Here is a 22343-nt window from a genome sequence, read left to right as displayed (position 1 = left end):
TCGTTTTTGTCATTTCGTCATTTTTTTCAAATCCTCAAAAATGATGAAAAACGGCGCGCTATAGTATGCCGTACGATATGGGCTATAGCCCATGGTCCAAAATGATGAGAAACGAGGATAACTTTTTTTTCCAAAATTTCAAAAGACATGGGCTATAACCCATCGTTTTTGTCATTTCGTCATTTTTTTCAAATCTTCAAAAATGATGAAAAACTGCGCGCTATAGTATGCCGTACGATATGGGCTATAGCCCACGGTCCAAAATGATGAGAAACGAGGCTAACTTTTTTTTTCAAAATTTAAAAAAACATGGGCTATAACCCATCGTTTTTGTCATTTCGTCATTTTTTTCAAATCTTCAAAAATGATGAAAAACTGCGCGCTATAGTATGCCGTACGATATGGGCTATAGCACACGGTCCAAAATGATGAGAAACGAGGCTAACTTTTTTTTTCAAAATTTAAAAAAACATGGGCTATAACCCATCGTTTTTGTCATTTCGTCATTTTTTTCAAATCCTCAAAAATGATGAAAAACGGCGCGCTATAGTATGCCGTACGATATGGGCTATACCCCATGGTCCAAAATGATGAGAAACGAGGATCACTTTTTTTTCCAAAATTTCAAAAAACATGGGCTATAACCCATCGTTTTTGTCATTTCGTCATTTTTTTCAAATCTTCAAAAATGATGAAAAACTGCGCGCTATAGTATGCCGTACGATATGGGCTATAGCCCACGGTCCAAAATGATGAGAAACGAGGCTAACTTTTTTTTCAAAATTTCAAAAAACATGGGCTATAACCCATCGTTTTTGTCATTTCGTCATTTTTTTCAAATCTTCAAAAATGATGAAAAACTGCGCGCTATAGTATGCCGTACGATATGGGCTATAGCCCACGGTCCAAAATGATGAGAAACGAGGCTTACTTTTTTTTCAAAATTTCAAAAAACATGGGCTATAACCCATCGTTTTTGTCATTTCGTCATTTTTTTCAAAAATGATGAAAAACTGCGCGCTATAGTATGCCGTACGATATGGGCTATAGCCCATGGTCCAAAATGATGAGAAACGAGGATAACTTTTTTTTCCAAAATTTCAAAAAACATGGGCTATAACCCATCGTTTTTGTCATTTCGTCATTTTTTTCAAATCTTCAAAAATGATGAAAAACTGCGCGCTATAGTATGCCGTACGATATGGGCTATAGCCCATGGTCCAAAATGATGAGAAACGAGGATAACTTTTTTTTCCAAAATTTCAAAAAACATGGGCTATAACCCATCGTTTTTGTCATTTCGTCATTTTTTTCAAATCTTCAAAAATGATGAAAAACTGCGCGCTATAGTATGCCGTACGATATGGGCTATAGCCCACGGTCCAAAATGATGAGAAACGAGGCTAACTTTTTTTTTCAAAATTTCAAAAAACATGGGCTATAACCCATCGTTTTTGTCATTTCGTCATTTTTTTCAAATCTTCAAAAATGATGAAAAACTGCGCGCTATAGTATGCCGTACGATATGGGCTATAGCCCACGGTCCAAAATGATGAGAAACGAGGCTAACTTTTTTTTTCAAAATTTCAAAAAACATGGGCTATAACCCATCGTTTTTGTCATTCCGTCATTTTTTTCAAATCTTCAAAAATGATGAAAAACTGCGCGCTATAGTATGCCGTACGATATGGGCTATAGCACACGGTCCAAAATGATGAGAAACGAGGCTAACTTTTTTTTTCAAAAATTTAAAAAAACATGGGCTATAACCCATCGTTTTTGTCATTTCGTCATTTTTTTCAAATCCTCAAAAATGATGAAAAACGGCGCGCTATAGTATGCCGTACGATATGGGCTATAGCCCATGGTCCAAAATGATGAGAAACGAGGCTAACTTTTTTTTTCAAAATTTAAAAAAACATGGGCTATAACCCATCGTTTTTGTCATTTCGTCATTTTTTTCAAATCCTCAAAAATTATGAAAAACGGCGCGCTATAGTATGCCGTACGATATGGGCTATAGCCCATGGTCCAAAATGATGAGAAACGAGGATAACTTTTTTTTCCAAAATTTCAAAAAACATGGGCTATAACCCATCGTTTTTGTCATTTCGTCATTTTTTTCAAATCTTCAAAAATGATGAAAAACGGCGCGCTATAGTATGCCATACGACATGGGCTATAGCCCATGGTCCAAAATGATGAGAAACGAGGATAACTTTTTTTTCCAAAATTTCAAAAAACATGGGCTATAACCCATCGTTTTTGTCATTTTTTTCAAATCTTCAAAAATGATGAAAAACTGCGCGCTATAGTATGCCGTACGATATGGGCTATAGCCCACGGTCCAAAATGATGAGAAACGAGGCTAACTTTTTTTTCAAAATTTCAAAAAACATGGGCTATAACCCATCGTTTTTGTCATTTCGTCATTTTTTTCAAATCTTCAAAAATGATGAAAAACTGCGCGCTATAGTATGCCGTACGATATGGGCTATAGCCCACGGTCCAAAATGATGAGAAACGAGGCTTACTTTTTTTTTCAAAATTTCAAAAAACATGGGCTATAACCCATCGTTTTTGTCATTTCGTCATTTTTTTCAAAAATGATGAAAAACTGCGCGCTATAGTATGCCGTACGATATGGGCTATAGCCCATGGTCCAAAATGATGAGAAACGAGGATAACTTTTTTTTCCAAAATTTCAAAAAACATGGGCTATAACCCATCGTTTTTGTCATTTCGTCATTTTTTTCAAATCTTCAAAAATGATGAAAAACTGCGCGCTATAGTATGCCGTACGATATGGGCTATAGCCCATGGTCCAAAATGATGAGAAACGAGGATAACTTTTTTTTCCAAAATTTCAAAAAACATGGGCTATAACCCATCGTTTTTGTCATTTCGTCATTTTTTTCTTCAAAAATGATGAAAAACTGCGCGCTATAGTATGCCGTACGATATGGGCTATAGCCCACGGTCCAAAATGATGAGAAACGAGGCTAACTTTTTTTTTCAAAATTTAAAAAAACATGGGCTATAACCCATCGTTTTTGTCATTTCGTCATTTTTTTCAAATCTTCAAAAATGATGAAAAACTGCGCGCTATAGTATGCCGTACGATATGGGCTATAGCCCACGGTCCAAAATGATGAGAAACGAGGCTAACTTTTTTTTTCAAAATTTCAAAAAACATGGGCTATAACCCATCGTTTTTGTCATTTCGTCATTTTTTTCAAAACTTCAAAAATGATGAAAAACTGCGCGCTATAGTATGCCGTACGATATGGGCTATAGCACACGGTCCAAAATGATGAGAAACGAGGCTAACTTTTTTTTTCAAAAATTTAAAAAAACATGGGCTATAACCCATCGTTTTTGTCATTTCGTCATTTTTTTCAAATCCTCAAAAATGATGAAAAACGGCGCGCTATAGTATGCCGTACGATATGGGCTATAGCCCATGGTCCAAAATGATGAGAAACGAGGCTAACTTTTTTTTTCAAAATTTAAAAAAACATGGGCTATAACCCATCGTTTTTGTCATTTCGTCATTTTTTTCAAATCCTCAAAAATTATGAAAAACGGCGCGCTATAGTATGCCGTACGATATGGGCTATAGCCCATGGTCCAAAATGATGAGAAACGAGGATAACTTTTTTTTCCAAAATTTCAAAAAACATGGGCTATAACCCATCGTTTTTGTCATTTCGTCATTTTTTTCAAATCTTCAAAAATGATGAAAAACGGCGCGCTATAGTATGCCGTACGATATGGGCTATAGCCCATGGTCCAAAATGATGAGAAACGAGGATAACTTTTTTTTCCAAATTTTCAAAAAACATGGGCTATAACCCATCGTTTTTGTCATTTTTTTCAAATCTTCAAAAATGATGAAAAACTGCGCGCTATAGTATGCCGTACGATATGGGCTATAGCCCACGGTCCAAAATGATGAGAAACGAGGCTAACTTTTTTTTTCAAAATTTCAAAAAACATGGGCTATAACCCATCGTTTTTGTCATTTCGTCATTTTTTTCAAATCTTCAAAAATGATGAAAAACTGCGCGCTATAGTATGCCGTACGATATGGGCTATAGCACACGGTCCAAAATGATGAGAATTGAGGCTAACTTTTTTTTCAAAAATTTAAAAAACATGGGCTATAACCCATCGTTTTTGTCATTTCGTCATTTTTTTCAAATCCTCAAAAATGATGAAAAACGGCGCGCTATAGTATGCCGTACGATATGGGCTATAGCCCATGGTCCAAAATGATGAGAAACGAGGATAACTTTTTTTTCCAAAATTTCAAAAGACATGGGCTATAACCCATCGTTTTTGTCATTTCGTCATTTTTTTCAAATCTTCAAAAATGATGAAAAACTGCGCGCTATAGTATGCCGTACGATATGGGCTATAGCCCACGGTCCAAAATGATGAGAAACGAGGCTAACTTTTTTTTTCAAAATTTAAAAAAACATGGGCTATAACCCATCGTTTTTGTCATTTCGTCATTTTTTTCAAATCTTCAAAAATGATGAAAAACTGCGCGCTATAGTATGCCGTACGATATGGGCTATAGCACACGGTCCAAAATGATGAGAAACGAGGCTAACTTTTTTTTTCAAAATTTAAAAAAACATGGGCTATAACCCATCGTTTTTGTCATTTCGTCATTTTTTTCAAATCCTCAAAAATGATGAAAAACGGCGCGCTATAGTATGCCGTACGATATGGGCTATACCCCATGGTCCAAAATGATGAGAAACGAGGATCACTTTTTTTTCCAAAATTTCAAAAAACATGGGCTATAACCCATCGTTTTTGTCATTTCGTCATTTTTTTCAAATCTTCAAAAATGATGAAAAACTGCGCGCTATAGTATGCCGTACGATATGGGCTATAGCCCACGGTCCAAAATGATGAGAAACGAGGCTAACTTTTTTTTCAAAATTTCAAAAAACATGGGCTATAACCCATCGTTTTTGTCATTTCGTCATTTTTTTCAAATCTTCAAAAATGATGAAAAACTGCGCGCTATAGTATGCCGTACGATATGGGCTATAGCCCACGGTCCAAAATGATGAGAAACGAGGCTTACTTTTTTTTCAAAATTTCAAAAAACATGGGCTATAACCCATCGTTTTTGTCATTTCGTCATTTTTTTCAAAAATGATGAAAAACTGCGCGCTATAGTATGCCGTACGATATGGGCTATAGCCCATGGTCCAAAATGATGAGAAACGAGGATAACTTTTTTTTCCAAAATTTCAAAAAACATGGGCTATAACCCATCGTTTTTGTCATTTCGTCATTTTTTTCAAATCTTCAAAAATGATGAAAAACTGCGCGCTATAGTATGCCGTACGATATGGGCTATAGCCCATGGTCCAAAATGATGAGAAACGAGGATAACTTTTTTTTCCAAAATTTCAAAAAACATGGGCTATAACCCATCGTTTTTGTCATTTCGTCATTTTTTTCAAATCTTCAAAAATGATGAAAAACTGCGCGCTATAGTATGCCGTACGATATGGGCTATAGCCCACGGTCCAAAATGATGAGAAACGAGGCTAACTTTTTTTTTCAAAATTTCAAAAAACATGGGCTATAACCCATCGTTTTTGTCATTTCGTCATTTTTTTCAAATCTTCAAAAATGATGAAAAACTGCGCGCTATAGTATGCCGTACGATATGGGCTATAGCCCACGGTCCAAAATGATGAGAAACGAGGCTAACTTTTTTTTTCAAAATTTCAAAAAACATGGGCTATAACCCATCGTTTTTGTCATTTCGTCATTTTTTTCAAATCTTCAAAAATGATGAAAAACTGCGCGCTATAGTATGCCGTACGATATGGGCTATAGCACACGGTCCAAAATGATGAGAAACGAGGCTAACTTTTTTTTTCAAAAATTTAAAAAAACATGGGCTATAACCCATCGTTTTTGTCATTTCGTCATTTTTTTCAAATCCTCAAAAATGATGAAAAACGGCGCGCTATAGTATGCCGTACGATATGGGCTATAGCCCATGGTCCAAAATGATGAGAAACGAGGCTAACTTTTTTTTTCAAAATTTAAAAAAACATGGGCTATAACCCATCGTTTTTGTCATTTCGTCATTTTTTTCAAATCCTCAAAAATTATGAAAAACGGCGCGCTATAGTATGCCGTACGATATGGGCTATAGCCCATGGTCCAAAATGATGAGAAACGAGGATAACTTTTTTTTCCAAAATTTCAAAAAACATGGGCTATAACCCATCGTTTTTGTCATTTCGTCATTTTTTTCAAATCTTCAAAAATGATGAAAAACGGCGCGCTATAGTATGCCATACGACATGGGCTATAGCCCATGGTCCAAAATGATGAGAAACGAGGATAACTTTTTTTTCCAAAATTTCAAAAAACATGGGCTATAACCCATCGTTTTTGTCATTTTTTTCAAATCTTCAAAAATGATGAAAAACTGCGCGCTATAGTATGCCGTACGATATGGGCTATAGCCCACGGTCCAAAATGATGAGAAACGAGGCTAACTTTTTTTTCAAAATTTCAAAAAACATGGGCTATAACCCATCGTTTTTGTCATTTCGTCATTTTTTTCAAATCTTCAAAAATGATGAAAAACTGCGCGCTATAGTATGCCGTACGATATGGGCTATAGCCCACGGTCCAAAATGATGAGAAACGAGGCTTACTTTTTTTTTCAAAATTTCAAAAAACATGGGCTATAACCCATCGTTTTTGTCATTTCGTCATTTTTTTCAAAAATGATGAAAAACTGCGCGCTATAGTATGCCGTACGATATGGGCTATAGCCCATGGTCCAAAATGATGAGAAACGAGGATAACTTTTTTTTCCAAAATTTCAAAAAACATGGGCTATAACCCATCGTTTTTGTCATTTCGTCATTTTTTTCAAATCTTCAAAAATGATGAAAAACTGCGCGCTATAGTATGCCGTACGATATGGGCTATAGCCCATGGTCCAAAATGATGAGAAACGAGGATAACTTTTTTTTCCAAAATTTCAAAAAACATGGGCTATAACCCATCGTTTTTGTCATTTCGTCATTTTTTTCTTCAAAAATGATGAAAAACTGCGCGCTATAGTATGCCGTACGATATGGGCTATAGCCCACGGTCCAAAATGATGAGAAACGAGGCTAACTTTTTTTTTCAAAATTTAAAAAAACATGGGCTATAACCCATCGTTTTTGTCATTTCGTCATTTTTTTCAAATCTTCAAAAATGATGAAAAACTGCGCGCTATAGTATGCCGTACGATATGGGCTATAGCACACGGTCCAAAATGATGAGAAACGAGGCTAACTTTTTTTTTCAAAATTTAAAAAAACATGGGCTATAACCCATCGTTTTTGTCATTTCGTCATTTTTTTCAAATCCTCAAAAATGATGAAAAACGGCGCGCTATAGTATGCCGTACGATATGGGCTATAGCCCATGGTCCAAAATGATGAGAAACGAGGATCACTTTTTTTTCCAAAATTTCAAAAAACATGGGCTATAACCCATCGTTTTTGTCATTTCGTCATTTTTTTCAAATCTTCAAAAATGATGAAAAACTGCGCGCTATAGTATGCCGTACGATATGGGCTATAGCACACGGTCCAAAATGATGAGAAACGAGGCTAACTTTTTTTTTCAAAAATTTAAAAAAACATGGGCTATAACCCATCGTTTTTGTCATTTCGTCATTTTTTTCAAATCCTCAAAAATGATGAAAAACGGCGCGCTATAGTATGCCGTACGATATGGGCTATAGCCCATGGTCCAAAATGATGAGAAACGAGGCTAACTTTTTTTTTCAAAATTTAAAAAAACATGGGCTATAACCCATCGTTTTTGTCATTTCGTCATTTTTTTCAAATCCTCAAAAATTATGAAAAACGGCGCGCTATAGTATGCCGTACGATATGGGCTATAGCCCATGGTCCAAAATGATGAGAAACGAGGATAACTTTTTTTTCCAAAATTTCAAAAAACATGGGCTATAACCCATCGTTTTTGTCATTTCGTCATTTTTTTCAAATCTTCAAAAATGATGAAAAACGGCGCGCTATAGTATGCCGTACGATATGGGCTATAGCCCATGGTCCAAAATGATGAGAAACGAGGATAACTTTTTTTTCCAAAATTTCAAAAAACATGGGCTATAACCCATCGTTTTTGTCATTTTTTTCAAATCTTCAAAAATGATGAAAACTGCGCGCTATAGTATGCCGTACGATATGGGCTATAGCCCACGGTCCAAAATGATGAGAAACGAGGATAACTTTTTTTTCCAAAATTTCAAAAAACATGGGCTATAACCCATCGTTTTTGTCATTTCGTCATTTTTTTCAAATCTTCAAAAATGATGAAAAACTGCGCGCTATAGTATGCCGTACGATATGGGCTATAGCCCACGGTCCAAAATGATGAGAAACGAGGCTAACTTTTTTTTTCAAAATTTAAAAAAACATGGGCTATAACCCATCGTTTTTGTCATTTCGTCATTTTTTTCAAATCCTCAAAAATGATGAAAAACGGCGCGCTATAGTATGCCGTACGATATGGGCTATAGCCCATGGTCCAAAATGATGAGAAACGAGGATAACTTTTTTTTCCAAAATTTCAAAAAACATGGGCTATAACCCATCGTTTTTGTCATTTCGTCATTTTTTTCAAATCTTCAAAAATGATGAAAAACTGCGCGCTATAGTATGCCGTACGATATGGGCTATAGCCCACGGTCCAAAATGATGAGAAACGAGGCTAACTTTTTTTTCAAAATTTCAAAAAACATGGGCTATAACCCATCGTTTTTGTCATTTCGTCATTTTTTTCAAATCTTCAAAAATGATGAAAAACTGCGCGCTATAGTATGCCGTACGATATGGGCTATAGCCCACGGTCCAAAATGATGAGAAACGAGGCTAACTTTTTTTTCAAAATTTCAAAAAACATGGGCTATAACCCATCGTTTTTGTCATTTCGTCATTTTTTTCAAATCTTCAAAAATGATGAAAAACTGCGCGCTATAGTATGCCGTACGATATGGGCTATAGCCCATGGTCCAAAATGATGAGAAACGAGGATAACTTTTTTTTCCAAAATTTCAAAAAACATGGGCTATAACCCATCGTTTTTGTCATTTCGTCATTTTTTTCAAATCTTCAAAAATGATGAAAAACTGCGCGCTATAGTATGCCGTACGATATGGGCTATAGCCCACGGTCCAAAATGATGAGAAACGAGGCTAACTTTTTTTTTCAAAATTTCAAAAAACATGGGCTATAACCCATCGTTTTTGTCATTTCGTCATTTTTTTCAAATCTTCAAAAATGATGAAAAACTGCGCGCTATAGTATGCCGTACGATATGGGCTATAGCCCACGGTCCAAAATGATGAGAAACGAGGCTAACTTTTTTTTTCAAAATTTCAAAAAACATGGGCTATAACCCATCGTTTTTGTCATTTCGTCATTTTTTTCAAATCTTCAAAAATGATGAAAAACTGCGCGCTATAGTATGCCGTACGATATGGGCTATAGCACACGGTCCAAAATGATGAGAAACGAGGCTAACTTTTTTTTTCAAAAATTTAAAAAAACATGGGCTATAACCCATCGTTTTTGTCATTTCGTCATTTTTTTCAAATCCTCAAAAATGATGAAAAACGGCGCGCTATAGTATGCCGTACGATATGGGCTATAGCCCATGGTCCAAAATGATGAGAAACGAGGCTAACTTTTTTTTTCAAAATTTAAAAAAACATGGGCTATAACCCATCGTTTTTGTCATTTCGTCATTTTTTTCAAATCCTCAAAAATTATGAAAAACGGCGCGCTATAGTATGCCGTACGATATGGGCTATAGCCCATGGTCCAAAATGATGAGAAACGAGGATAACTTTTTTTTCCAAAATTTCAAAAAACATGGGCTATAACCCATCGTTTTTGTCATTTCGTCATTTTTTTCAAATCTTCAAAAATGATGAAAAACGGCGCGCTATAGTATGCCATACGACATGGGCTATAGCCCATGGTCCAAAATGATGAGAAACGAGGATAACTTTTTTTTCCAAAATTTCAAAAAACATGGGCTATAACCCATCGTTTTTGTCATTTTTTTCAAATCTTCAAAAATGATGAAAAACTGCGCGCTATAGTATGCCGTACGATATGGGCTATAGCCCACGGTCCAAAATGATGAGAAACGAGGCTAACTTTTTTTTCAAAATTTCAAAAAACATGGGCTATAACCCATCGTTTTTGTCATTTCGTCATTTTTTTCAAATCTTCAAAAATGATGAAAAACTGCGCGCTATAGTATGCCGTACGATATGGGCTATAGCCCACGGTCCAAAATGATGAGAAACGAGGCTTACTTTTTTTTTCAAAATTTCAAAAAACATGGGCTATAACCCATCGTTTTTGTCATTTCGTCATTTTTTTCAAAAATGATGAAAAACTGCGCGCTATAGTATGCCGTACGATATGGGCTATAGCCCATGGTCCAAAATGATGAGAAACGAGGATAACTTTTTTTTCCAAAATTTCAAAAAACATGGGCTATAACCCATCGTTTTTGTCATTTCGTCATTTTTTTCTTCAAAAATGATGAAAAACTGCGCGCTATAGTATGCCGTACGATATGGGCTATAGCCCACGGTCCAAAATGATGAGAAACGAGGCTAACTTTTTTTTTCAAAATTTAAAAAAACATGGGCTATAACCCATCGTTTTTGTCATTTCGTCATTTTTTTCAAATCTTCAAAAATGATGAAAAACTGCGCGCTATAGTATGCCGTACGATATGGGCTATAGCACACGGTCCAAAATGATGAGAAACGAGGCTAACTTTTTTTTTCAAAATTTAAAAAAACATGGGCTATAACCCATCGTTTTTGTCATTTCGTCATTTTTTTCAAATCCTCAAAAATGATGAAAAACGGCGCGCTATAGTATGCCGTACGATATGGGCTATAGCCCATGGTCCAAAATGATGAGAAACGAGGATCACTTTTTTTTCCAAAATTTCAAAAAACATGGGCTATAACCCATCGTTTTTGTCATTTCGTCATTTTTTTCAAATCTTCAAAAATGATGAAAAACTGCGCGCTATAGTATGCCGTACGATATGGGCTATAGCACACGGTCCAAAATGATGAGAAACGAGGCTAACTTTTTTTTCAAAAATTTAAAAAAACATGGGCTATAACCCATCGTTTTTGTCATTTCGTCATTTTTTTCAAATCCTCAAAAATGATGAAAAACGGCGCGCTATAGTATGCCGTACGATATGGGCTATAGCCCATGGTCCAAAATGATGAGAAACGAGGATAACTTTTTTTTCCAAAATTTCAAAAAACATGGGCTATAACCCATCGTTTTTGTCATTTCGTCATTTTTTTCAAATCTTCAAAAATGATGAAAAACGGCGCGCTATAGTATGCCGTACGATATGGGCTATAGCCCATGGTCCAAAATGATGAGAAACGAGGATAACTTTTTTTTCCAAAATTTCAAAAAACATGGGCTATAACCCATCGTTTTTGTCATTTTTTTCAAATCTTCAAAAATGATGAAAAACTGCGCGCTATAGTATGCCGTACGATATGGGCTATAGCCCACGGTCCAAAATGATGAGAAACGAGGATAACTTTTTTTTCCAAAATTTCAAAAAACATGGGCTATAACCCATCGTTTTTGTCATTTCGTCATTTTTTTCAAATCTTCAAAAATGATGAAAAACTGCGCGCTATAGTATGCCGTACGATATGGGCTATAGCCCACGGTCCAAAATGATGAGAAACGAGGCTAACTTTTTTTTTCAAAATTTAAAAAAACATGGGCTATAACCCATCGTTTTTGTCATTTCGTCATTTTTTTCAAATCCTCAAAAATGATGAAAAACGGCGCGCTATAGTATGCCGTACGATATGGGCTATAGCCCATGGTCCAAAATGATGAGAAACGAGGATAACTTTTTTTTCCAAAATTTCAAAAAACATGGGCTATAACCCATCGTTTTTGTCATTTCGTCATTTTTTTCAAATCTTCAAAAATGATGAAAAACTGCGCGCTATAGTATGCCGTACGATATGGGCTATAGCCCACGGTCCAAAATGATGAGAAACGAGGCTAACTTTTTTTTCAAAATTTCAAAAAACATGGGCTATAACCCATCGTTTTTGTCATTTCGTCATTTTTTTCAAATCTTCAAAAATGATGAAAAACTGCGCGCTATAGTATGCCGTACGATATGGGCTATAGCCCACGGTCCAAAATGATGAGAAACGAGGCTAACTTTTTTTTCAAAATTTCAAAAAACATGGGCTATAACCCATCGTTTTTGTCATTTCGTCATTTTTTTCAAATCTTCAAAAATGATGAAAAACTGCGCGCTATAGTATGCCGTACGATATGGGCTATAGCCCACGGTCCAAAATGATGAGAAACGAGGCTTACTTTTTTTTTCAAAATTTCAAAAAACATGGGCTATAACCCATCGTTTTTGTCATTTCGTCATTTTTTTCAAAAATGATGAAAAACTGCGCGCTATAGTATGCCGTACGATATGGGCTATAGCCCATGGTCCAAAATGATGAGAAACGAGGATAACTTTTTTTTCCAAAATTTCAAAAAACATGGGCTATAACCCATCGTTTTTGTCATTTCGTCATTTTTTTCAAATCTTCAAAAATGATGAAAAACTGCGTGCTATAGTATGCCGTACGATATGGGCTATAGCCCACGGTCCAAAATGATGAGAAACGAGGCTAACTTTTTTTTTCAAAATTTCAAAAAACATGGGCTATAACCCATCGTTTTTGTCATTTCGTCATTTTTTTCAAATCCTCAAAAATGATGAAAAACGGCGCGCTATAGTATGCCGTACGATATGGGCTATAGCCCATGGTCCAAAATGATGAGAAACGAGGCTAACTTTTTTTTTCAAAATTTAAAAATACATGGGCTATAACCCATCGTTTTTGTCATTTCGTCATTTTTTTCAAATCCTCAAAAATGATGAAAAACGGCGCGCTATAGTATGCCGTACGATATGGGCTATAGCCCACGGTCCAAAATGATGAGAAACGAGGCTAACTTTTTTTTCCAAAATTTCAAAAAACATGGGCTATAACCCATCGTTTTTGTCATTTCGTCATTTTTTTCAAATCCTCAAAAATGATGAAAAACGGCGCGCTATAGTATGCCGTACGATATGGGCTATAGCCCATGGTCCAAAATGATGAGAAACGAGGCTAACTTTTTTTTTCAAAATTTCAAAAAACATGGGCTATAACCCATCGTTTTTGTCATTTCGTCATTTTTTTCAAATCCTCAAAAATGATGAAAAACGGCGCGCTATAGTATGCCGTACGATATGGGCTATAGCCAGCCCATGGTCCAAAATGATGAGAAACGAGGATAACTTTTTTTTCCAAAATTTCAAAAAACATGGGCTATAACCCATCGTTTTTGTCATTTCGTCATTTTTTTCAAATCTTCAAAAATGATGAAAAACTGCGCGCTATAGTATGCCGTACGATATGGGCTATAGCCCATGGTCTAAAATGATGAGAAACGAGGATAACTTTTTTTTCCAAAATTTCAAAAAACATGGGCTATAACCCATCGTTTTTGTCATTTCGTCATTTTTTTCAAATCCTCAAAAATGATGAAAAACGGCGCGCTATAGTATGCCGTACGATATGGGCTATAGCCAGCCCATGGTCCAAAATGATGAGAAACGAGGATAACTTTTTTTTCCAAAATTTCAAAAAACATGGGCTATAACCCATCGTTTTTGTCATTTCGTCATTTTTTTCAAATCTTCAAAAATGATGAAAAACTGCGCGCTATAGTATGCCGTACGATATGGGCTATAGCCCATGGTCCAAAATGATGAGAAACGAGGATAACTTTTTTTTCCAAAATTTCAAAAAACATGGGCTATAACCCATCGTTTTTGTCATTTCGTCATTTTTTTCAAATCTTCAAAAATGATGAAAAACTGCGCGCTATAGTATGCCGTACGATATGGGCTATAGCCCACGGTCCAAAATGATGAGAAACGAGGCTAACTTTTTTTTTCAAAATTTCAAAAAACATGGGCTATAACCCATCGTTTTTGTCATTTCGTCATTTTTTTCAAATCTTCAAAAATGATGAAAAACTGCGCGCTATAGTATGCCGTACGATATGGGCTATAGCCCACGGTCCAAAATGATGAGAAACGAGGCTAACTTTTTTTTTCAAAATTTCAAAAAACATGGGCTATAACCCATCGTTTTTGTCATTTCGTCATTTTTTTCAAATCTTCAAAAATGATGAAAAACTGCGCGCTATAGTATGCCGTACGATATGGGCTATAGCACACGGTCCAAAATGATGAGAAACGAGGCTAACTTTTTTTTTCAAAAATTAAAAAAACATGGGCTATAACCCATCGTTTTTGTCATTTCGTCATTTTTTTCAAATCCTCAAAAATGATGAAAAACGGCGCGCTATAGTATGCCGTACGATATGGGCTATAGCCCATGGTCCAAAATGATGAGAAACGAGGCTAACTTTTTTTTTCAAAATTAAAAAAAACATGGGCTATAACCCATCGTTTTTGTCATTTCGTCATTTTTTTCAAATCCTCAAAAATTATGAAAAACGGCGCGCTATAGTATGCCGTACGATATGGGCTATAGCCCATGGTCCAAAATGATGAGAAACGAGGATAACTTTTTTTTCCAAAATTTCAAAAAACATGGGCTATAACCCATCGTTTTTGTCATTTCGTCATTTTTTTCAAATCTTCAAAAATGATGAAAAACGGCGCACTATAGTATGCCGTACGATATGGGCTATAGCCCATGGTCCAAAATGATGAGAAACGAGGATAACTTTTTTTTCCAAAATTTCAAAAAACATGGGCTATAACCCATCGTTTTTGTCATTTTGTCATTTTTTTCAAATCTTCAAAAATGATGAAAAACTGCGCGCTATAGTATGCCGTACGATATGGGCTGTAGCCCACGGTCCAAAATGATGAGAAACGAGGCTAACTTTTTTTTTCAAAATTTCAAAAAACATGGGCTATATAACCCATCGTTTTTGTCATTTCGTCATTTTTTTCAAATCCTCAAAAATGATGAAAAACGGCGCGCTATAGTATGCCGTACGATATGGGCTATAGCCCATGGTCCAAAATGATGAGAAACGAGGATAACTTTTTTTTCCAAAATTTCAAAAAACATGGGCTATAACCCATCGTTTTTGTCATTTTGTCATTTTTTTCAAATCTTCAAAAATGATGAAAAACTGCGCGCTATAGTATGCCGTACGATATGGGCTATAGCCCACAGTCCAAAATGATGAGAAACGAGGCTAACTTTTTTTTCAAAATTTCAAAAAACATGGGCTATAACCCATCGTTTTTGTCATTTCGTCATTTTTTTCAAATCTTCAAAAATGATGAAAAACTGCGCGCTATAGTATGCCGTACGATATGGGCTATAGCCCACGGTCCAAAATGATGAGAAACGAGGCTAACTTATTTTTTCAAAATTTCAAAAAACATGGGCTATAACCCATCGTTTTTGTCATTTTGTCATTTTTTTCAAATCTTCAAAAATGATGAAAAACTGCACGCTATAGTATGCCGTACGATATGGGCTATAGCCCACGGTCCAAAATGATGAGAAACGAGGCTAACTTTTTTTTTCAAAATTTAAAAAAACATGGGCTATAACCCATCGTTTTTGTCATTTCGTCATTTTTTTCAAATCTTCAAAAATGATGAAAAACTGCGCGCTATAGTATGCCGTACGATATGGGCTATAGCCCACGGTCCAAAATGATGAGAAACGAGGCTAACTTTTTTTTTCAAAATTTCAAAAAACATGGGCTATAACCCATCGTTTTTGTCATTTCGTCATTTTTTTCAAATCTTCAAAAATGATGAAAAACTGCGCGCTATAGTATGCCGTACGATATGGGCTATAGCCCACGGTCCAAAATGATGAGAAACGAGGCTAACTTTTTTTTTCAAAATTTAAAAAAACATGGGCTATAACCCATCGTTTTTGTCATTTCGTAATTTTTTTCAAATCTTCAAAAATGATGAAAAACTGCGCGCTATAGTATGCCGTACGATATGGGCTATAGCCCACGGTCCAAAATGATGAGAAACGAGGCTAACTTTTTTTTTCAAAATTTCAAAAAACATGGGCTATAACCCATCGTTTTTGTCATTTCGTCATTTTTTTCAAATCTTCAAAAATGATGAAAAACTGCGCGCTATAGTATGCCGTACGATATGGGCTATAGCCCACGGTCCAAAATGATGAGAAACGAGGCTAACTTTTTTTTTCAAAATTTCAAAAAACATGGGCTATAACCCATCGTTTTTGTCATTTCGTCATTTTTTTCAAATCCTCAAAAATGATGAAAAACGGCGCGCTATAGTATGCCGTACGATATGGGCTATAGCCCATGGTCCAAAATGATGAGAAACGAGGATAACTTTTTTTTCCAAAATTTCAAAAAACATGGGCTATAACCCATCGTTTTTGTCATTTTGTCATTTTTTTCAAATCTTCAAAAATGATGAAAAACTGCGCGCTATAGTATGCCGTACGATATGGGCTATAGCCCACGGTCCAAAATGATGAGAAACGAGGCTAACTTTTTTTTCAAAATTTCAAAAAACATGGGCTATAACCCATCGTTTTTGTCATTTCGTCATTTTTTTCAAATCTTCAAAAATGATGAAAAACTGCGCGCTATAGTATGCCGTACGATATGGGCTATAGCCCACGGTCCAAAATGATGAGAAACGAGGCTAACTTATTTTTTCAAAATTTCAAAAAACATGGGCTATAACCCATCGTTTTTGTCATTTTGTAATTTTTTTCAAATCTTCAAAAATGATGAAAAACTGCACGCTATAGTATGCCGTACGATATGGGCTATAGCCCACGGTCCAAAATGATGAGAAACGAGGCTAACTTTTTTTTTCAAAATTTCAAAAAACATGGGCTATAACCCATCGTTTTTGTCATTTCGTCATTGTTTTCAAATCTTCAAAAATGATGAAAAACTGCGCGCTATAGTATGCCGTACGATATGGGCTATAGCCCATGGTCCAAAATGATGAGAAACGAGGCTAACTTTTTTTTTTCAAAATAAAAAAAAACATGGGCTATAACCCATCGTTTTTGTCATTTCGTAATTTTTTTCAAATCTTCAAAAATGATGAAAAACGGCGCGCTATAGTATGCCGTACGATATGGTCCAAAATGATGAGAAACGAGGCTAACTTTTTTTTTCAAAATTTAAAAAAACATGGGCTATAACCCATCGTTTTTGTCATTTCGTCATTTTTTTCAAATCTTCAAAAATGATGAAAAACTGCGCGCTATAGTATGCCGTACGATATGGGCTATAGCCCACGGTCCAAAATGATGAGAAACGAGGCTAACTTTTTTTTTCAAAATTTTAAAAAACATGGGCTATAACCCATCGTTTTTGTCATTTCGTCATTTTTTTCAAATCTTCAAAAATGATGAAAAACTGCGCGCTATAGTATGCCGTACGATATGGGCTATAGCCCACGGTCCAAAATGATGAGAAACGAGGCTAACTTTTTTTTTCAAAATTTCAAAAAACATGGGCTATAACCCATCGTTTTTGTCATTTCGTCATTTTTTTCAAATCTTCAAAAATGATGAAAAACTGCGCGCTATAGTATGCCGTACGATATGGGCTATAGCCCACGGTCCAAAATGATGAGAAACGAGGCTAACTTTTTTTTTCAAAATTTCAAAAAACATGGGCTATAACCCATCGTTTTTGTCATTTCGTCATTTTTTTCAAATCTTCAAAAATGATGAAAAACTGCGCGCTATAGTATGCCGTACGATATGGGCTATAGCCCACGGTCCAAAATGATGAGAAACGAGGCTAACTTTTTTTTTCAAAATTTAAAAAAACATGGGCTATAACCCATCGTTTTTGTCATTTCGTCATTTTTTTCAAATCCTCAAAAATGATGAAAAACGGCGCGCTATAGTATGCCGTACGATATGGGCTATAGCCCATGGTCCAAAATGATGAGAAACGAGGATAACTTTTTTTTCCAAAATTTCAAAAAACATGGGCTATAACCCATCGTTTTTGTCATTTTGTCATTTTTTTCAAATCTTCAAAAATGATGAAAAACTGCGCGCTATACTATGCCGTACGATATGGGCTATAGCCCACAGTCCAAAATGATGAGAAACGAGGCTAACTTTTTTTTCAAAATTTCAAAAAACATGGGCTATAACCCATCGTTTTTGTCATTTCGTCATTTTTTTCAAATCTTCAAAAATGATGAAAAACTGCGCGCTATAGTATGCCGTACGATATGGGCTATAGCCCACGGTCCAAAATGATGAGAAACGAGGCTAACTTATTTTTTCAAAATTTCAAAAAACATGGGCTATAACCCATCGTTTTTGTCATTTTGTCATTTTTTTTCAAATCTTCAAAAATGATGAAAAACTGCACGCTATAGTATGCCGTACGATATGGGCTATAGCCCACGGTCCAAAATGATGAGAAACGAGGCTAACTTTTTTTTTCAAAATTTAAAAAAACATGGGCTATAACCCATCGTTTTTGTCATTTCGTCATTTTTTTCAAATCTTCAAAAATGATGAAAAACTGCGCGCTATAGTATGCCGTACGATATGGGCTATAGCCCACGGTCCAAAATGATGAGAAACGAGGCTAACTTTTTTTTTCAAAATTTCAAAAAACATGGGCTATAACCCATCGTTTTTGTCATTTCGTCATTTTTTTCAAATCTTCAAAAATGATGAAAAACTGCGCGCTATAGTATGCCGTACGATATGGGCTATAGCCCACGGTCCAAAATGATGAGAAACGAGGCTAACTTTTTTTTTCAAAATTTAAAAAAACATGGGCTATAACCCATCGTTTTTGTCATTTCGTCATTTTTTTCAAATCTTCAAAAATGATGAAAAACTGCGCGCTATAGTATGCCGTACGATATGGGCTATAGCCCACGGTCCAAAATGATGAGAAACGAGGCTAACTTTTTTTTTCAAAATTTCAAAAAACATGGGCTATAACCCATCGTTTTTGTCATTTCGTCATTTTTTTCAAATCCTCAAAAATGATGAAAAACGGCGCGCTATAGTATGCCGTACGATATGGGCTATAGCCCATGGTCCAAAATGATGAGAAACGAGGATAACTTTTTTTTCCAAAATTTCAAAAAACATGGGCTATAACCCATCGTTTTTGTCATTTTGTCATTTTTTTCAAATCTTCAAAAATGATGAAAAACTGCGCGCTATAGTATGCCGTACGATATGGGCTATAGCCCACGGTCCAAAATGATGAGAAACGAGGCTAACTTTTTTTTCAAAATTTCAAAAAACATGGACTATAACCCATCGTTTTTGTCATTTCGTCATTTTTTTCAAATCTTCAAAAATGATGAAAAACTGCGCGCTATAGTATGCCGTACGATATGGGCTATAGCCCACGGTCCAAAATGATGAGAAACGAGGCTAACTTATTTTTTCAAAATTTCAAAAAACAAGGGCTATAACCCATCGTTTTTGTCATTTTGTCATTTTTTTCAAATCTTCAAAAATGATGAAAAACTGCACGCTATAGTATGCCGTACGATATGGGCTATAGCCCACGGTCCAAAATGATGAGAAACGAGGCTAACTTTTTTTTTCAAAATTTAAAAAAACATGGGCTATAACCCATCGTTTTTGTCATTTCGTCATTTTTTTCAAATCTTCAAAAATGATGAAAAACTGCGCGCTATAGTATGCCGTACGATATGGGCTATAGCCCACGGTCCAAAATGATGAGAAACGAGGCTAACTTTTTTTTTCAAAATTTCAAAAAACATGGGCTATAACCCATCGTTTTTGTCATTTCGTCATTTTTTTCAAATCCTCAAAAATGATGAAAAACGGCGCGCTATAGTATGCCGTACGATATGGGCTATAGCCCATGGTCCAAAATGATGAGAAACGAGGATAACTTTTTTTTCCAAAATTTCAAAAAACATGGGCTATAACCCATCGTTTTTGTCATTTTGTCATTTTTTTCAAATCTTCAAAAATGATGAAAAACTGCGCGCTATAGTATGCCGTACGATATGGGCTATAGCCCACGGTCCAAAATGATGAGAAACGAGGCTAACTTTTTTTTCAAAATTTCAAAAAACATGGACTATAACCCATCGTTTTTGTCATTTCGTCATTTTTTTCAAATCTTCAAAAATGATGAAAAACTGCGCGCTATAGTATGCCGTACGATATGGGCTATAGCCCACGGTCCAAAATGATGAGAAACGAGGCTAACTTATTTTTTCAAAATTTCAAAAAACAAGGGCTATAACCCATCGTTTTTGTCATTTTGTCATTTTTTTCAAATCTTCAAAAATGATGAAAAACTGCACGCTATAGTATGCCGTACGATATGGGCTATAGCCCACGGTCCAAAATGATGAGAAACGAGGCTAACTTTTTTTTTCAAAATTTAAAAAAACATGGGCTATAACCCATCGTTTTTGTCATTTCGTCATTTTTTTCAAATCTTCAAAAATGATGAAAAACTGCGCGCTATAGTATGCCGTACGATATGGGCTATAGCCCATGGTCCAAAATGATGAGAAACGAGGCTAACTTTTTTTTTCAAAATTAAAAAAAACATGGGCTATAACCCATCGTTTTTGTCATTTCGTAATTTTTTTCAAATCTTCAAAAATGATGAAAAACGGCGCGCTATAGTATGCCGTACGATATGGGCTATAGCCCATGGTCCAAAATGATGAGAAACGAGGCTAACTTTTTTTTTCAAAATTTAAAAAAACATGGGCTATAACCCATCGTTTTTGTCATTTCGTCATTTTTTTCAAATCTTCAAAAATGATGAAAAACTGCGCGCTATAGTATGCCGTACGATATGGGCTATAGCCCACGGTCCAAAATGATGAGAAACGAGGCTAACTTTTTTTTTCAAAATTTAAAAAAACATGGGCTATAACCCATCGTTTTTGTCATTTCGTCATTTTTTTCAAATCTTCAAAAATGATGAAAAACTGCGCGCTATAGTATGCCGTACGATATGGGCTATAGCCCACGGTCCAAAATGATGAGAAACGAGGCTAACTTTTTTTTTCAAAATTTCAAAAAACATGGGCTATAACCCATCGTTTTTGTCATTTCGTCATTTTTTTCAAATCTTCAAAAATGATGAAAAACTGCGCGCTATAGTATGCCGTACGATATGGGCTATAGCCCACGGTCCAAAATGATGAGAAACGAGGCTAACTTTTTTTTTCAAAATTTAAAAAAACATGGGCTATAACCCATCGTTTTTGTCATTTCGTCATTTTTTTCAAATCTTCAAAAATTATGAAAAACTGCGCGCTATAGTATGCCGTACGATATGGGCTATAGCCCACGGTCCAAAATGATGAGAAACGAGGCTAACTTTTTTTTTCAAAATTTCAAAAAACATGGGCTATAACCCATCGTTTTTGTCATTTCGTCATTTTTTTCAAATCTTCAAAAATGATGAAAAACTGCGCGCTATAGTATGCCGTACGATATGGGCTATAGCCCACGGTCCAAAATGATGAGAAACGAGGCTAACTTTTTTTTTCAAAATTTCAAAAAACATGGGCTATAACCCATCGTTTTTGTCATTTCGTCATTTTTTTCAAATCCTCAAAAATGATGAAAAACGGCGCGCTATAGTATGCCGTACGATATGGGCTATAGCCCATGGTCCAAAATGATGAGAAACGAGGATAACTTTTTTTTCCAAAATTTCAAAAAACATGGGCTATAACCCATCGTTTTTGTCATTTTGTCATTTTTTTCAAATCTTCAAAAATGATGAAAAACTGCGCGCTATAGTATGCCGTACGATATGGGCTATAGCCCACGGTCCAAAATGATGAGAAACGAGGCTAACTTTTTTTTCAAAATTTCAAAAAACATGGGCTATAACCCATCGTTTTTGTCATTTCGTCATTTTTTTCAAATCTTCAAAAATGATGAAAAACTGCGCGCTATAGTATGCCGTACGATATGGGCTATAGCCCACGGTCCAAAATGATGAGAAACGAGGCTAACTTATTTTTTCAAAATTTCAAAAAACATGGGCTATAACCCATCGTTTTTGTCATTTTGTCATTTTTTTCAAATCTTCAAAAATGATGAAAAACTGCACGCTATAGTATGCCGTACGATATGGGCTATAGCCCACGGTCCAAAATGATGAGAAACG

The sequence above is a fragment of the Protomyctophum bolini genome, assembly GCF_963924005.1.
Source record: "Protomyctophum bolini genome assembly, chromosome: 1".
NCBI classification, from domain to species: domain Eukaryota; kingdom Metazoa; phylum Chordata; class Actinopteri; order Myctophiformes; family Myctophidae; genus Protomyctophum; species Protomyctophum bolini.
The sequence above is the reverse complement of the archived record's forward strand: the minus strand, read 5'-3'. Positions refer to the sequence as shown.